The sequence below is a fragment of the Ixodes scapularis genome, unplaced genomic scaffold (genome assembly GCF_016920785.2).
Source record: "Ixodes scapularis isolate PalLabHiFi unplaced genomic scaffold, ASM1692078v2 PGA_scaffold1__304_contigs__length_218370807, whole genome shotgun sequence".
Taxonomy (NCBI): Eukaryota; Metazoa; Arthropoda; class Arachnida; order Ixodida; family Ixodidae; genus Ixodes; species Ixodes scapularis.
In genome coordinates, this window is record NW_024609846.1 from 119,603,302 (window position 1) to 119,620,542 (window position 17,241).

Sequence of the window (17,241 nt, forward strand, 5' to 3'; positions counted from 1 at the left end):
ATAAAAGGAACGCGTTAAAGGGATACTACAACGAAATTTCGGCGCTCATTTTGTGGTCTATATGTGTTCAAAAGAGCAGTATCACATGGGCCATACCAATATCTTGTTAAAAAAGTCTCGAAAAGGAATTTTAAGACGAATTAAACGATTAGCAAAGAGCACCTGGTGGATGTCGCTAACGCCTCGTTTGTAATGCTCGTCTAGGAACTTTGACAGCTAGTGACGGACGTTGTCTCGTCTCCGGCCACGACGAGAGAAGGGAGGAAGGAGGAACTCCCCTCTTCGCGAGAATCCCTTTTGTGTGTCGCAGAAGTCGCTATTGTCCCCCTAGAAGATTATAGAAGATTAACCCGTCACTCAAAATTCGTACAAAAGCAGCCGCTTCGGTGGCTGGAACGACTAGGCCATCCTCTCGACGTCAGCCTCGCCGTAGCTTTGCTCGTCTTGAGACGACCTACGTCACGATTGCGTTGGATGTCACGTGCTCTAAGCTGGGCCTTCTCCGAGCGCTTGCCAGAGTGGGCCGTTTATAACGAAAAATACAGCCACCAGGCTCAAAATACAAACGTGCGATTGCGATTTACGGATATTGTGGATCATATTCAACCTATTTTTGAACACGACGGGAATATTTCAAATTTCGTTGAAGTATCCCTTTAAGGCTACGGATAAAAGGTAACGCAGGTTACTTCTGCGTTACTTTTTAAATTGTGATTCAACACGTTTTACTGTTTTGACGATACAGGTATGCATAAGCCCATACATCAAAAAACATTATGTTCATGCAGAAACTGATCATAATTACTTCATCTCTTTTTACGGTTTCACCTAAATACTCACGAGAAAATACGCAAGAAAAACGCAGAAAACTCTGAAATTCACATGACTTAACGCCCAAAAACACGGAAAAAATTTAAGTGTAATTTCTTTAAGACTTGGGAAGTAGTAACGAGCAACGTAACTACGTTACTTGAAATAGTAACGTAAGCACGTTACCCGTTACTGTGTCGAAAAAGTAACGAGTAGGTTACTACGTTACTGAAAAAAGTAACGAGTTTTTGGTAACGCCTTTACTTGTAACGTGTTACCGCCGAGACTGCAGAACGGACAAAGCGTTACTGCTTGTCATGCCTTGTGGTCATGAGGTAGGAAAAATATCATACGTTCACTCGAAGACGCTGTGTGTATTTAATCAATTAAGGAATTCACTTCCGCAGACCCACAGTCTGCTGATCCTGCCGGCAGTGCAGAAACCGACTCGAAGTAATTATAGGCCTCGACAGACTTGTACGCCTGCACCGTGTCGGCCGTGAACTGGCTTGGCGAAAAAACTAAATAAACGACGACGTGAGCCGTCGGCGTCGTTGGCACCAACTTCATATCGGAACTCCAGCAGGCCTTGTTTGCGACGCACGGATCCTCCAAGGCAACGCCGTCCACGCACAGATTAGGGAGTTTTCGTAGACCGCGTTGCCCCCTCCGCTAAGCGTTCCGCAACGAAAAAAGTTGCTACTGCGCCTGCGCGCCGATAGCCTTGACTGTGGAGTTCCCGCTATCCTAGCGGGTTGCGGAGGGCCTTGCGGGACGGCGAAAACGATCTACGAAAACTCCCTAATGTCTCGATACCGGTGCCGTTCAGGCTCGGGTAGCGAGCTCAAATAATCGGGCATAGCGTACGACATACGTTGTCACTTGTCAGGAAATACGACGGACAAATAAAACTAGAAGCGTCTTTACAACGTCAACAACGAGCGCACGCCACACAACACAATGGCGAAAACACGGAGAGCCGGGCCGCTTTTGCCCACACAGCTTCCGCGCATGCGCGGCCTTCCGGCCGTGTTGGTAAACAGACCGACACGCGGTCTTGACGTCACGCAGCTGCGGCGGCGCTCCGATCGCGCCGGAGCCGGTTGGTGTGGGCAAAAGGGCGCACGTTTTGCATGGGCGTCATAGCATTTCAGCATGCCGCGAAGCTTTGTATCCGTTAATTGCACCGAAAGGTACAGCAAAAGTAGCGGAGTGAGTTTGCGCAAGCTCCCGGCTGTCTCTGAAAGGCGCAGAAAATGGATAATATCCGTGGATCGAAAAGAATGGTCGCCTCGCGCGGATGACCGTTCGTGCGGCAAGCACTTTCTTGAAGGCAAGCGTGGCTTCCATTTCAATCTCCGTCCTGAGGCTTGCTTATGTGCAGGAAATCCGTCGTCTAATCGAGACCACCGGGATTTTGTTCCCACGGTGTTCGAGCACAAAGCACCGGCCAAGTGCTCGTCGGTGGCTCGCTACGCCCGCGCTATCAGGCGGAAGAAGATCGGCGACAGAACGTCAGTGTCGTAGGCATTACCGAAAAAAAAGTAACGAGATACGTTACTCGTTACTTGCAAATAAAAGGAACCCGTTACAAACCTACGTTACCTTAAAATAAAAGCAACGCGTTACCGTTGCCGATAAGAAGTAACGCACGTTACTTTTGCGTGACATTTTTGAAATTATGATTTAACTCGCTTTTTTGTTTTGACGGTACAGGTATGCATAAAATCATATTTCGAGAAACATTGTGTTCATGCAGAAACTGAACATAATTACTTTATCTCTCTTTACGGTTTCACCTAAATACTCACGAGAAAACAGTGAAAAAAAAACGTAGAAAACTCGAAAAATCACGTGGCTTGACGCCTAAAAACACGGGAAAAAATGAAGTGTAATTCCTTTAAGACTTGGGGAAAAAAAACAACGAGTAACATAACTACGTTACCTGCTACTTGAAATAGTCACATAAATACGTTACCATTACTGTGTCGTAAAAGTAACGAGTACGTTACTACGTTACTGAAAAAAGTAACGCATTCCTGTTAACGCCGTTACTTGTAACGTGCTACCGCCAAGACTGCAGAATGGACAAAGCGTTACCGCTTCTCATGCCTTGTGGTCATGAGGGTAGGAAAAATATCATACCTTGACTCGAAGACCCGTGTGTCTATTTAATCAATTAATAAATACACTTCAGCAGACCGAAAGTCTGCTGATTCCGCCGGCAGTGCGGAAACCGACTCGAAGTAATCGTAGGCCTCGAGAGACTTGTACGCCTGCACCGTATCGGCCGTCAACTGGCTTGGCGAAAAAAAACTAAATAAACAACGACGTGAGCCGTCGACTTCCGTGGCAGCAACTTCGCGTCGGAACTCCAGCAGGCCTTGTTTACGACGTAAGGATCGTCGAAGGCAACGCCGTCCACGCACAGTTTGTCTTGATACCGCGCTGCCGTTCAGGCTCGGGCAGGGAGCTCTAATAGACGGGCAGAACGCGCATAACGTATATACGTTGGTAGAGAACACGACGCAGAAATGAAGCTAGAAGCGTCTCTACAACGTCAACAACGAGCGCACGCCATAGAACTCATTGGCGAAAACATGGAGAGCCTGGCCGCTTTTGCCCACATAGCTGCTGCTCATGCGCGGCCTTCCGGCCGTGTTGGTAAACAGAGCCGCGCCGCGTGCCGGTCCCGCAAACGCCGACAGCCATGTTTGTTACCGTTTGAAACCGAAGCGGAAAGGTAATCTCGGGATGTGTTTTTGTAAACAATAATGACGCTATTTAGATTATTGGTCAAACATAAAAAAAAGGAATAGTCGATTCCAAAACTATTACAGCACGGAGATAAAAATGTACCACCAACCTTTCGCACTTCAATCATCTCTCCAGCCAATGAGAGATGCAAGCACCTTCGGTATAAACACAGACCGCGGCTTAGCGGGCTGCGGCCTCTACCTTCAGCGCCTAAATTGCGTCTAGCGGCGGAAATATTGATCGAAAGCAATTTATTTTCCGTAATAATGTGTGTCTTTTTCTTTTTTTTAATACACGTGTCGCATTAAATTTTTTTCTTCATTGCAGTGTTTTTTTAAGGGTTGTTTCGAGCCGCACAGCATTTGATTTCGCAACGCAGGAAACAAAAACAGGTTGAAAATTATTGTTTTCCCTCCGTTCTCAACCAAAAACGTTCAACTTATATATATTTTTTTTTTTTCTTTTTTTACGAAGTGTACGCACTGTACAATATTTGTCTTTGGGACGGACCGTAGAGGACGCTAGTAGCCATCGAAGCCAACCCGATGCTGCGTGAATGTCACGTGACCTTGGCGCAGCGGCGTGTAGGGCGGTTAATCACCTGTTACGCTCGTGGCGCTGGATTGGCCGGGATGACTCGTGGCATCCGCTGTGGTCCATCGGAAGCTGATTCCAAGTAGGTCAATGCAGAAAGGGAAAAACACACTCGAACCAGAGCGCTGCGTCAACGCTCCGCTTACCCTTTCCCTCAAAAGCTCGTCTGCTTCACGGAGTTAGCTGTTAGAAAGCACGTGCGCAGTGTACGGAGGCAAGTTGCTTCGACAATGTTAGGCGCCGCTTTCATATCATAGCGTGTTTTCGCGCGTAACATGGCCTATGCAAGAGAAGAATCGACCGGGCAGCACTGTGCTGTAATTGTTGGCAAAAATAATAACAAAAAAAAAGTAAAATATACGCCGATTCAGTGTGCGAGACCCACGCTGTCAAACAGGATGAATGTGGGTGCGGCATGTTTATACTGCACCGGTTCCCCGCTGCTCCAGACCTACGACGCCGGTGGCTGGCGAATTTAAACAGGAAAGGCTTCTTGCCATCGAAGGGCAGTCGTGTGTGCTCCGACCATTTCTTGGATGGCCGGCGAACTGCGGAGAACCCCGTGCCGTTCCTTCGCCTGGGCTACGACCGAAAGGTTACCGGAGGGCGGCTAAGACATTAGGGAATTGTAGTAAACAGTTTGTTTTCCTCCGCCACGGTATCCGTGAAGAAAACGCCGCAGCTGCGCATGCGCGCCGCCAGCTTTGTCTGCATAGTTCAAGGTCTTGTGGCGGATTATGGAGCGCTATCCGGGTGCTTAGCGGGCTACGGAAACAGTCTACTACAATTCCCCATTGAAAAAAGAAAACAGTTGCGTGACTCCTGGTCTACTGATTTAATAGTACACGCCACGGCACAGTTTGCGCACAAATAATTCTCACGCGAGGCGATTACAGAGCGACACATCAGTGTGCCAATATTTTGACAGTAAATTCCAAATCACAAAAAAAAAAAAAAAAAAACGGATCCGTCGCACTTGCTATCTGTACTCAGTATTTATATAACGATTCATATTTAAATTTGAGGTTTCGACTATTTCAATCAAAGCAGACATGGCAACGCAGGCTGAGCCGCTAACCGTGCAGTTAGTTCAAATGTTCCCGGCGCCCCCAAGCTGCGACAACTCGAGTTTAGCGCAAATTCACATGCCGTAATTCGTGCCATCCTGGCTTCGTTCAATCCTCAATTTCACTAATGATCGTCAATTTCACTAGCGCTCCCCAATTTCGCTAGCGATCGAAGCGCCGAGTTCGGGTTGGGAGCGACGACTGCCCCCCAGAACTGCGCTAAAAATTACCCACAAAAAGATGCCAAGAAAGCGGGATGCACTTTTCCCCATGCCTGACATACAGATTAGGATAGTGCTTTGCTCCATGGACGAAGACGATGAGCCGAGGACGCCGAATACGACAGCCGTGCCGGCAGAAGCAGCTGCGATCGGTGTGACTCGGGGAGCAGGGTAACAGTCCAGTAATGGCGGTCGGTCATTCGGGCGGGTTCAGATTCTCCCAAATGCCCGGATGAGGGTAGGCGGCGCTACACTCGTTAAAATGGCGCCGGCTAGGAAGCCCAGCTTGGAAGCTCTACGGAACCATTGCTGCGCATGCTAAACCTTTTTTTGAGTAATATGTTCGGCTTAATGTGTGTAGTTAGTGAAACGTCTTGTTTACAATTTTACGTGTGGCGTCCGTCAGGCCCTCTAGTCCACAAAACGTAATTGGTTTGTGCGGAAAATTGGTTTTTGGCGCAAGTACGGCTTTTCTGTTCTTAACGAGTACTATTTATTTAATATTTGTAACAAACCAAAAAGAGAAGTTTTCGTTTTCTTTTTTGGCGGTGGTCTCTCTCTCTCTCTGTCTGTCTGTGTGTGTGTGTGTGTGCGTGCGTGTGTGTGTGTGTGTTTGTGTGTGTGTGTGTGTGTGTGTGTGTGTGTGTGTGTGTGTGTGTGTGTGTGTGTGTGTGTGTGTGTGTTTTTAGGGGGGGGGGTCTGAGTTTGTAGTTGCTTTAAAATGCATTTTTTTAAAGACATCACTTCCGTTCGTCCTATATCGTGGCTTGCATGGCGAAAAGCGCGTCTGAAGGTGCATTGCTTTTTCCAGGAAGACTCCCGTACAGCGTCCCGTACTGACCTTTTTTTCCCAGTAAGCTTCCGGCCCCACCCTCTCCCCCGGCCTCGCTTCCCGCTGTCTCCATTTTCAGAAGGCGCCGTCCCCTCACGTCCAACGTTGTTTTCCGCGTATTTCGTCTCTTTTGGTGATTCTTTTTCTGGGTATCGCTAACAAAGCAATAAAAAGCGATGCAACGGCACGAGGCCTATGTGTTTTGACGAACGGAGTTCTGTAGGGCCGCCCTTCATTTGTACTTCGCGGACAGACCGCCGCACGGCGCTCCCTACTCGAAAACAGGTAAAGTCCCCTCAGAAAAAAGGTAAAGTTCCTCGCTAAGAATCAGGCTTACAAGTACCGCCAACCAATGTTGTGGAAGCGAGCAAGACACGTGCCTCTACGGGCTACGGGTGGGGGGTGCTCCGCCGCCATTCGTTTCCAAGGGCCGCTCATTTCAGTGCTGCGCCGCCATATGCTTCCAAGGGCTGCTCGAGACACGGGCCTCGTACACTGCATTCTAAAGAAGAAGAAGAAGAAAGCCGGTGCGTCTACTTTTCCGCGCAATACTCGGAGAGCCAATCACCAGAACTTACGGAGGCAGCTCAACGAATGACGATGCCGAAAGATATATTTAGACCAGAGAACACTGTCTGAGTTGTGACATTAAGCAATGCAAGCGTGACGTTTTGCATTGCTTAGCGGGGTACGGAAACGAAATTTTAGCGCCGATCTGTTTGCATAAATATGGTCTATAGACAGGCAACACCTCGGAAATATCAATATCGCGCTGTAAAACACAGGAGAACTAATTTTAAACCTAATGAAACAAATTCACGTCTGGTGGGTGGTGGGAAAGTTCTCGTGACATCACTTGTGGCATAGGAACAGCGCAGTTCTGCGGAAATACGGCGTGGCGGTAGAATTAGCCTAGGCCTGAACGCGTTTGCAAAGCCTTGGCGGAGAAAGCCAAAACGTAGTTGGCCACAGTGAGCTCGTTCTCGTTGCGGCTCTTTGCACGACACGACGCGAGCACGCTTCTGGTTCCGAAGGTTTCCAGCTGAACGTAGAGGGAAAAAAACCAAGGAGTGGAGAAAAAGAGACACACACTGCTGGACTATCAACCATTTACTGAAATTCTTTTTCATCTACCCTCATGAATTATACTATTGAGTTCCCAGGGGGAGATATAGGGGAAGAAAAACACGTGCCTAAGCTTAGTGTGTTTACGGGCACTAGTCCGGCTGGCTAATCCCCTTCAAGGTTCACCACACCACTGAGACAGAAAATAGGCACGCAAAGACCCAACAAGCTGAAACATCCCCCAAGAATAACAGTTCTAACGTATATTCCTTCTCTTAACAGAACCCACGTAATTTTCTTCTTACTACAATCCGCTTAACCTCAATTCAGAAGTTAGGGCAATGAAGAGAAATAGATAAACTTAAAATTAACTCCTCTACCCATTAACACCAACGAGTATAGTCTCCCGTTAAGCGAGACGTACACATAAATACACGGTTCGATATATTTTGCCAGGCATTTTCCGCAACGCAAACGTGTCTGTTTTGACCTACCAGAAACTCGGGCCCCTTTTTTTCGTGATTATTTAGACAGATTGAGTGATCTGAGGGATTCGTCTCTGCAGAAGGGATATATTACATCGGTGTCATCGTTGAAAGGGAACGGAAAGACAAGTCATCGGCCGTGCTCCAGACCAACTAGACTGAGTAATTGCTATAGCGGTCCCAAAAAGTAGAAAGCTTTAATTAAAAAAAAAATGCTGTTTAAAAATGTTTTGCAAAAAAGAAAAAAAAAAAAGGAAGAAATTTTGGTTGCAAAACGGGAAGTGTGTACGATTTTGGGTGACGATAAACATGCAGGTCTTCTTTCACCGCGAAGATTTTGGAAAAGAGAAGTCCGCGGCCACACTCAGTGATTTCTATCCCGGTTTCTTGCAGTTTTTATATATGTAATTATCTGGGGGTGTGTTTCTGTGGAAAGGAATCGTGCTCTTCGATTTCCATGAAGCTACTTGAGACTGGTCTTTCTCCCCTTCATCAAAACGCTCCCACCATGGTGTATTCAGGCATAAAGGAACTCTATTATTGTTTAGACAGAAGCGTGCGCGTGCATCCGTTTGCAAAATTACTTTTTTGAGCAACAACAAATAAAGAAAGGAAACACTTTGCACGCACGTTTTTCAACGCTTATTTTGGTTATTTGCGTACTTAAAATAGTTTGTGCAAATAAGGAGAACGCGCGCGTGTACTCGCATTACAAGTATTCTGCTCGACATGGGTAGGTTGGCAAAAGGCATACACCTTCCAATATTTACAAATCCTCAGCCCAACATGTTCGTCGCTTCGGAAAGCGAGCAAATCACGCGCCATACGCACGAACACTGAAAATGGAACCGGACAGGAGCCCTTTTTTGGAAATGTCCTCATTTAACAGAGTGAGGAACATTCTGGAACTTAATTTGGTCCTTTTCGAAGTTCGGGCTGGTATCTGGTTGGTAAAACCCTTGAACTGTTTTAAGGTGAACCGCAGTAAATTTTAATAGCAAGTCTGATTCAGCGAAACAGCGCGAGCTCGCTGGCTTCCGCAGTGCTTTGGTTGCGTGTGCCTGCGCCTTCCCTGTTGTTTAGCAAAGGCAGGAAGCTCGCGCTGACGGCGGAGCTTCTAGTCTCAGCTTAAAGGCCGGTTCTCACGTACAGCGAAGCGCTGTTGCAGCGCTGTTCACGTGCCATCAGCTACATATCATCTGCCATGAGCACCAGTTATGACCGTGCAATACAAAGCTGGTGAACGCTCCCGTAAGCACGCGCTTAGCGCAATTCGTGTGTTGAGAGCCGCTCGCTCACCAAAACACCGAAGTATAGCGGATCTGCTTAAACGCGCTGCTTTGAACGCTTTGGATCGCCTGCGTGAGTACGCTTGTAACGGCGGAAGGTGCTACCGCGCAACTTGCCCAATTAGAGAACGAGAAGCAGCAGTAAAATACGGGAATAATAGGCAGTTTTATGATACTCTTCAAACATATGATTTCGAAAATATTATTTTTATAAAAATATAATCAAAACAGCGGTCATCGCACAGAGCTTTGCATGAGTCGACGGAGCGGAGGCGTAGGGTCCGGAGAACTTCAAGTGAAGACGGCGGTGGCGCCCTCTGCTAGTAACCTCTCCGGCCAGCATGTGGACTCACTACTCCTCTCTAGTTCACTGTACCGAGGCAGCCGATCGAGGTGCCTCCTATACAGGAGGTGCCTGCTAGTCAGCGCAACTGGTGGCGAGAAAGGGCAACTTTGGGGAGGCCATGCCACCTAACGATGGTTACACGATCGAGTGCTGCGTCACTGTTCGGCAGGGCTCGAGATCGGGTCCACTGATTGTAACCGCCTGTCGTGTCGAAAAGTTTCGAGTAAGATAGCACTACCTGTCAAACCAGACCGCATTGCGCAATTAATACTGCCGTGAAAAAAAAAAAAAAAGATCTTACCGTTTTGAGCGCACGCCGTTGTCAAACGTCCTTCCCTCAGTTTCGCACTTTCGCCGCGATGTATGTGCGGTGAAGTACGCGACGTAAGACGCGCACGTGTGGAGTTGCGAGTGCGAAAGCCGCTGCCGCGTGCCTCTGAAATATTTCGAGATCGCCGGCCGCGATGACCGGGGCGGTGTGGGCGTTTCTCCTCGACTGAGTTGGGAAGATCTGGCGCCTTGATTCCGACGCCCTATCCGCGAGCGGAAGGATTCGCCAAAAGATATTGTCATTCGGGTCGCGGAGAAAATGCCCCCCGGGACTACAGAGTCCACCGCGAGTGCGGCCCAAGCATGGTCCCCGCTGCCAAGGCCGAGGTCATCGCGGCAGTCCAGTGAGGAGACTGCCGATGGCTTTCTCGTCGCCTATCGCCTTGTCGCTCCGATTGTATTGTGCTTATCCGCGGGCCGCTGATTTCCTGTATATCGTGTCCCGCGGCACGACGCCGCGAACTTGACTGCGCCCACACGCTGCTTTTCTTTTTTTTAATCGAGTTTTAGTAGATCGTTTTGGCACTCCCGCTACGCTGTACGCTAGAGCGACGACACTAGTGCGCATGTGCAGTGCTAGCGGGGAATTAACGGAGCTGCCGAAGCTAGCGGAGGCTGTCTGTTTTACGAAAATTGCGAGAAACGTACCGCGCCTAGCTCAGGTGCCTTCGCGTGGGTCTTGCGAGAACGAGTCTTGGCCAGCGAGGGGCGCGATTCAAGATGGCCGCCACGCCGCGTCTGTCAGCTTCGCGATCGCGGTTCTCGGATCACGGAGGCGGATCATATCTTGCTGTTGCCAGAAGTAGTCGCGACCAAGCCGTTCCAGGACTGCAACAGGTAGCGATTGATGACAAACATCCTAAATACCGTCACGAAAAGAAAAAAAACAACACTTCGTGCTATGTGCGAAAGGTGCGGCCTCCTGCTTGGCCGTTTTTTTTCTCGCGAGGACAGAACCAGACATGTACGAAACGGTGTACATGTAACAAGTTACTTCTACCTGGTTACTTCGTTTCGGTGACGATTAACGTATTTAGGTACTTTTCTAGAAAAGGAACGAGCAACTCACTTGGTTTCTTTTAAGGCCAAGTAACGGTATTTCGTTACTTTTGATGAGTAACGTGCGCAACACCGTTTAAACAGCTTCGTATTAATTCCAACCTCAGTATGGATCTGTTGCGACAAAAGCAGATGAGCGACCCCAAAAGAAAAAAAAAAACAAAAAAAAAAACTAAAGAGTATGACAGTATAACAATGTTTATCGCTGAACACGTCAGCTAGTCGAACATCTACAGCTGGGAATCTCCTTCACCCAGCGAACACAATAAGGTTCGTTGGTTGAACCTTCTGGATGGAATCGTGTACCAACGTTACTAGAACAACTCAGTTGGGAAACTGCCGTAGAGCCTGCTCTGAAAAAGTGGCGCCGATCTGTTCTCGAGAACCGAGCTAATGGCGATCGCAACGCCGCCATTTCTCCCGCAGCGGCCACTCGGGGAACTGCACGGCTGCTTGTATTGGTTCCCGGAGTATCGCATTAGATAGCGTCTACTGCTGCTCTTCTATTTTGGCTTTAATCGGTCATTTTGGCGCCGAAACGTATTTGGGTTTCAGGGATGCCACCCCTGTCTCTCAAGCAGACGCGCCGCGAATTACTACCGAAATTAGGACGCGCCTGAAAACACCGGTGAGACATGGTGTATAAAAACAATATTAATTGTGCCACAAAACCTTGTAAACTAAAGATTTGAGAAAACATCACGCGCCTGTCATTCTGTACTGATCTCCAATAAAAAATCCTACAAAAAAGAGCTTTTTACATTTGTTTTTACGCAAAAGCATGCTTTCTAAAGGCTCATGGTGAGCACAGTAAAGAAAAAAACATTGAGCCGCCATCTTGGCACCTCGAGCCTGGGAGTTTCGGTGCTCGAGGAACATTCAGTGACTTTAGCACTATAGCTATATAAAGCAACTTTCATGTTTCAACTCGTCGCTAAAGGGTGGCGCTGTTATCGTATTTAGCTCAAAAGTAGCGCAAGGTTCGTCGAGGCACGTGCAACGTGCAACCCTTGGGAAGATCATGGCGGCACAGCGCAGCACTGAGCAAGATTTCAGACGCCATCAATTTCCCAGAAGTCGCGCGGCACGTGCCTCGAGCATTTCTACAACAATGAATGGCACCACTTTTCCCAGGATAGGGGGGCTTTAAACAGAAGGACAAATAGACACCCTAGGGAGAGGTATCTTGAAAGTATCCTAGCAGCAAGGATTGTTGAAAGAGGTACGATTCGGGGCAAGAGCTGCCGCTAGTACGATCAGTAATAATAATTGGGGTTGTGGGGATATTTAGACAGTGTGTGGTTGGTCAGCCACTTCAAAGTTGCGACACGAGTCATTCGCTGTAGATGAGCAATTTAGCCAGTGCAGTACAACCGCTAGCCTGGGGTCTTTAACGTGCACCACGCAGTAATGATACACGACCACACGCTGGTACGATGCTCATCTAGATCGAAACGGACAGGGGTGGGGATGGAACCCAGGATCCCTGGGTTCTGCGGCGCGAGCTTTCGCTCCACGTGCTCCGAGCTGGTGTGCGCTAAAGTGTGCGCTAGCCCACTCGGCCACCAATCGCCCCCGCCCTCGCCGAGCCAAAGCTCGGCGAGGGCGGCCATTATGATGTCGGTGCCATTAAGACTTTTGTTGTCACGGTCTCTTTTGCTTGAATTCGTGTGACACGTTATGACTGTCGTTCCTGTTCTCTAAAAACAATGAAGTTTATTTGATTTTGTTTAATGCGTTTGTATTGAATGCAAAGTGTGCCTATATGCATTTGCATTGCTATTTAAAAAAAAAAAAAGAAGATAATGTGTGTCCCTTGACGCGCATCTCTACTGGGGTTGTTAGGCCTGTGTACCGTGTAACACCGGACAACTTAGTTGAGCTTAATGACAGTTGGGAGGTGTCAACGATTGTTGGCTTGATGACAATTAAGTGCGGTAGTGTAACTAGGGTATAAGACCAAACAAAAACTGAAGATTGGTTATGGCTCCGTCCATTCACAGCTGCTGTAGAGCATCTATGTAAGAGCTAACCCAAAAGTAACCGGATTTTTTTTTTCTGGAGGGCGGGCTTTTTGTATTACAAGTTTTTCCCGCTAGGTGCGTTTTCTAGCGAACCATTTGCATCAGTGTAGCAGTCAACGTTCCTGTTATCAGCTAATTTAGTACCCATTGTTTTTTTTTTTTTTTTTTTACGGGCGATGAGACTAGCGCAGTTCAAAGTTACGATTCTCAACTGTTTAATTGTAAAAACTCAAACAAAAACAGATTATATGGGTTTACGCGAAAATGCAACAAAAGGAAACCTCGACATACGTCCGTACATAAAGAAAAAAAAAAGTGGACGCCGTGGCAACATTTTGCAACACACTTCGCGTGGCTTTTGAAACAGTTTCCTTATACCACCCCTTAAAAAAAAAAAAAAACCTAAATTTTTTTGTTTTTTTTAATACTGTAGTTGGGACGCACCTGTTAAAAAACTACGAGAGATGTCGAAACCTAGCTGTTGTTTGGAGATTTATGTTTGTCCTTTGTCCCCCTTGTTCCCCTTCTCCAGGGATTAATTTCGTCATTCTTGTCCAGCTCGCTTGCACCTTTGCATTTAATTGCATTATAATATAACGAGAGATGTCTTCGAAATTCTGCGCGCAAAGTCCATGACATCACGGAATGTTGATTCGCTCTTTCCACCTCAACGTGAAGGCGAAGCCGGAACAACCTCTCCTCCACGCGCCCGAAATGCCGAGAGAAAACTGAAAGGAGGTGACTGGCCACTGAAATCGCGTCTCGCCCCGGCAATATTGTTCCAAAAATATTTTTTTTTTGTGTGTAAAATTATTTTTTAACACGCGTATCCCAACCAGACTGTTAAAAAAAATATATAATCTCGGCATTTTTCTTGGTGACTCCCACGTACAAGGTGCCCACAGGATAGATATAAAATCAAATCAGTTTATATTTTCTGCCACAAAAATACATTCGTGACAAGGGCGCTGGAAAAAAAACTGCACGTTTGCAGCTTTCCTAGTGCCCTAATACAAGGTTGCAGCGATACTGACATATGAATAAAAATAAAACACCAGTATATAACAATCACGAAGAAAATATACATACATCTAAGTACACATATTTAGAGCTATCAGAAACGTAAATAATGGTTTTGTGTCACAAAATTTCTTGTATGGGTCGATTGTTTACGGAGTAAGTATCAATGTCGCGAGAAAATAGCAAGTTTTACAAGAGCGGTAATTGGTAGCGGTATCTTTGAGTGCCAAACCTTGTTCTAAGTGCAGGGACACGCCAAAGGGGCCTATGACAGAATAAGTAAATGGACTCGTTTTCTTCTCTTTTTTTCAGTTTAGCGATGTCTAAGATTATGTTAATATTTCTTTCTAACACATTGTTGGTAATTTAAAATCAATCTAGAGGAATACGTATTATATATACGAGAGGTACATTTTCAATTATTCTAACAGCCTTTTTCTGTAAAAGACGCAACTTGTCTAAATGGCTGCTAGTAGTTGTTCCCCATACTAAATGGGAATAGCAGATTACAGATTGTAGATTAATATTTTGATGTTTACTGGGATTATATGCCAGTATTTATTCTAAATCTTGACAACTTTACGAAGTTTTTATGAAAGTATGTTACGTGATTATTTCATGACAAATGACCAGAAAATACAACACCGAGAGTCTTAATGGTATCAACACATTCTATTGTGCATAACCCAAAATACAAATCGCGTGATATTCGAACACATGATCCCGCGGAAATTGAAATAGGACTGCCTTAGTTTTACAGGGTGTCTAGCGACCGGGAAAACCGGGAATAGTGAGTGAAATTTTAGTCACCGGGAAAAATCAGGGAATTGTCAGCGATATTGTCAAAAAGCGAGCCCAGTCGGGGAAAATGAGCCGGAAACGCCATCGAGTGCCCTGAGCAAAGACTTGGGGACTTGAGGGCAGAAAAATAGGCAATGAATTCTACTTAGAGCGAAGCGCGGGCTCTGACCCGATGTAGAGTCCGCCACACGATACGAAGGGAACAGCCGGCAAATCCAGTCCAAGCCTTAGATTGGATTGGTGTGGATTGAGGGCTCGATACTAGGCTAGATCCCGTTATAGCTACTACATTTAGTAACAAATTGGAAAGCCACAGACCCCAATCCAATCCAAGCCCTAAGCCGAAAGTATCCGAAGGTGTGCATCTGGCGGCGATGCGGCCATGCTGCCATTCAGTTATTGGCGGTGTGGTTGAGCGTCGTGTTTTCATCGTGTTTCCTTTTCGGAAGTGGCCTCTTCGCCGACGATGTCGGCGGCAAGAAAGTGCTCGTTTAATCCGGACTGGACGAACCCGAATATTTCGGAATATGCAAGTTGGATTGAGCCCGTGCAAAATGGTCCTCACAGTGCCCAATGCTCAATGCCTTGTGTTTTAATGGTCTTATATATTTAACCGCCTCTACAGTGGTCAGAGGATTTCACCTGAAATTGTCAGGGAAAACCTGGAAAAGTCAGGGAAATTCAAGATAATAATTTGCGAGACACCCTGTTTTAGCGGTATTAAGAATGAGAGAGTTAATATTTATCCAATTTTTTTTTTAAATTTATCTAGGAAAACGTTTGTTATGGAAGTAAGTAGCTCCTCTTTGGAATGAGAAAAGAAATATGCTAGTATCGTCTGCGTATGTAATAAATTTAGCGGAATTTTCGATGCTTACTATATCATGCACGTATACGAGAAACAATAGAGGCCCTAGAATACTACCCTGAGGAATCCCAGAGTAAATTCGTTCAGTAGTAGGTACATAATTTCTAATTTGAACATATTGGGATTGGTATTGGAAATAAGACATTATGAGCGATAATGGGATACCTCGGATGCCATATCGTTCTAGTTTATTCGGAAGAATTTGGTGATTTATCCTATCGAAAGCTTTGCTAAAGCCTATAAATATACCCAACGTTGGAAGTTTTCCTCAAATTTTTATAACATTATTTCCTTCTGCACCAATAATGCAGTTCCCGTAGATTTATGCTTCCTGAAGCCAAACTGAGAACCAGTCAGTTGTGAGTATTTTTCAAAAACAAAAAGGAAGTAGTCGAGAATGCACAATTCTTTCAGTCGGTTTCGAAAAGACAGGAACGATAGATATGTGTCGATAATTAGTTTCGTCATTTCGATCACCACCTTTGTACACTACAGATACTTTCGCGATTTGCAGGAAATATACCGGAAGACAATATAAGCATGTACAGATGAGTTATACATGGTAATCAACTACAGATTTCACCGGCCCAATTTGAAGTTTCTCACAGTCATAACTACGACTGTTTTTTTATATTTTTTTTTTATTCATGAAAGTAGGTAGTACTTCTTTAGTATCACATGGGTTTAAAAACATTGTTTCGTTTATTCTGGTGATATTATTTGCTGCAGAACTGTTATAAATAATTTTTGCCCACGCTCACAGACAAAAAAAAAATCATTGAACCTACTTGCAAGTTCTAAACCAGAAATATTTCTATCGCCTATACTTATACTAGGGACTGCTCTATCTTGAGTTGGATTCGGTATTAAGGAGTGCAAATGTTTCCATACGACTTTGGGTTGCTTTTAACAAGATAAGTCAAATAAATCTGCATAATAGCGGTGTTTAGCTCGTTTCGATTCTGTATTAAAAACGTTTCTGTTTTTTTTTTTTTTTTTTAAATTCTAGCAACATTTGTTTTCATTGTTTTGTCTCCCAAAAGTCTTGAGAGTCGTTTAGTGACGTTTAGGTTTTTTGCACGTCTTATTACACTGAATTTCCTTGTACGGAAACCAACAATAGTATGCCTCTTTTACCAGGTCTAAAAAGAGGTTATAGCACTCATCAACATCGGTTTCCCTCAACACGTGACTCCAGTTGATAGCCCCGATTTTTTCTCTAAACTTTTCGAGTGTTGTAGCTCTAATATATTGGGGCCATGTTACATGGTACATTGTTATTAATGAACATAACTATAGGGAGGTGATCGCTTAACCCACAGCCCAGCACTAATGTAGTCTTCACAGACGTTAGTTATAGGAAGTATTCACTGGACGCCCTATTTGTGGGTGCTGTTTAGAGCTCATGCTCAGAACGAGCTCACATCAATAGGCTGCTAAGACCGGCACTCTTGATGGTGCGGAATGCACGTTGCAAAAGAACTGCGGAAGTTCGCCATCAGCACGCGCTCAGAATTCGCGCACACATATAGGACCGCCAGTGAATACTCCCTATGAATGGATCAATCATTGTTGACGTTGAGCCTGAAACGCCAGTTCAAGGAATTATGACATTACTGAAATGGTTTGACGTTATCGAACTTCCAAAGTCATCTGTGAGTCGGGAAGCTTCG

At 45.9% G+C, this 17,241-nt stretch overlaps 2 protein-coding genes across 2 annotated transcripts in view; one reads left to right on the forward strand and one right to left on the reverse strand.

The window, feature by feature from the left end:
- Nucleotides 1-10,193, reverse strand: part of LOC8031398 (3-hydroxyanthranilate 3,4-dioxygenase) — a 36,021-nt gene extending 25,828 nt beyond the window's left edge. Inside the window, exon 1 of the mRNA XM_029976468.4 lies at nt 9,768-10,193. The gene's annotated coding sequence lies outside the window, so the exon portion shown is untranslated. The remainder of the gene's footprint in view (nt 1-9,767) is intronic.
- Nucleotides 1-17,241, forward strand: part of LOC8031397 (2-methoxy-6-polyprenyl-1,4-benzoquinol methylase, mitochondrial) — a 127,344-nt gene that overhangs the window by 68,974 nt on the left and 41,129 nt on the right. The window lies entirely within an intron of this gene.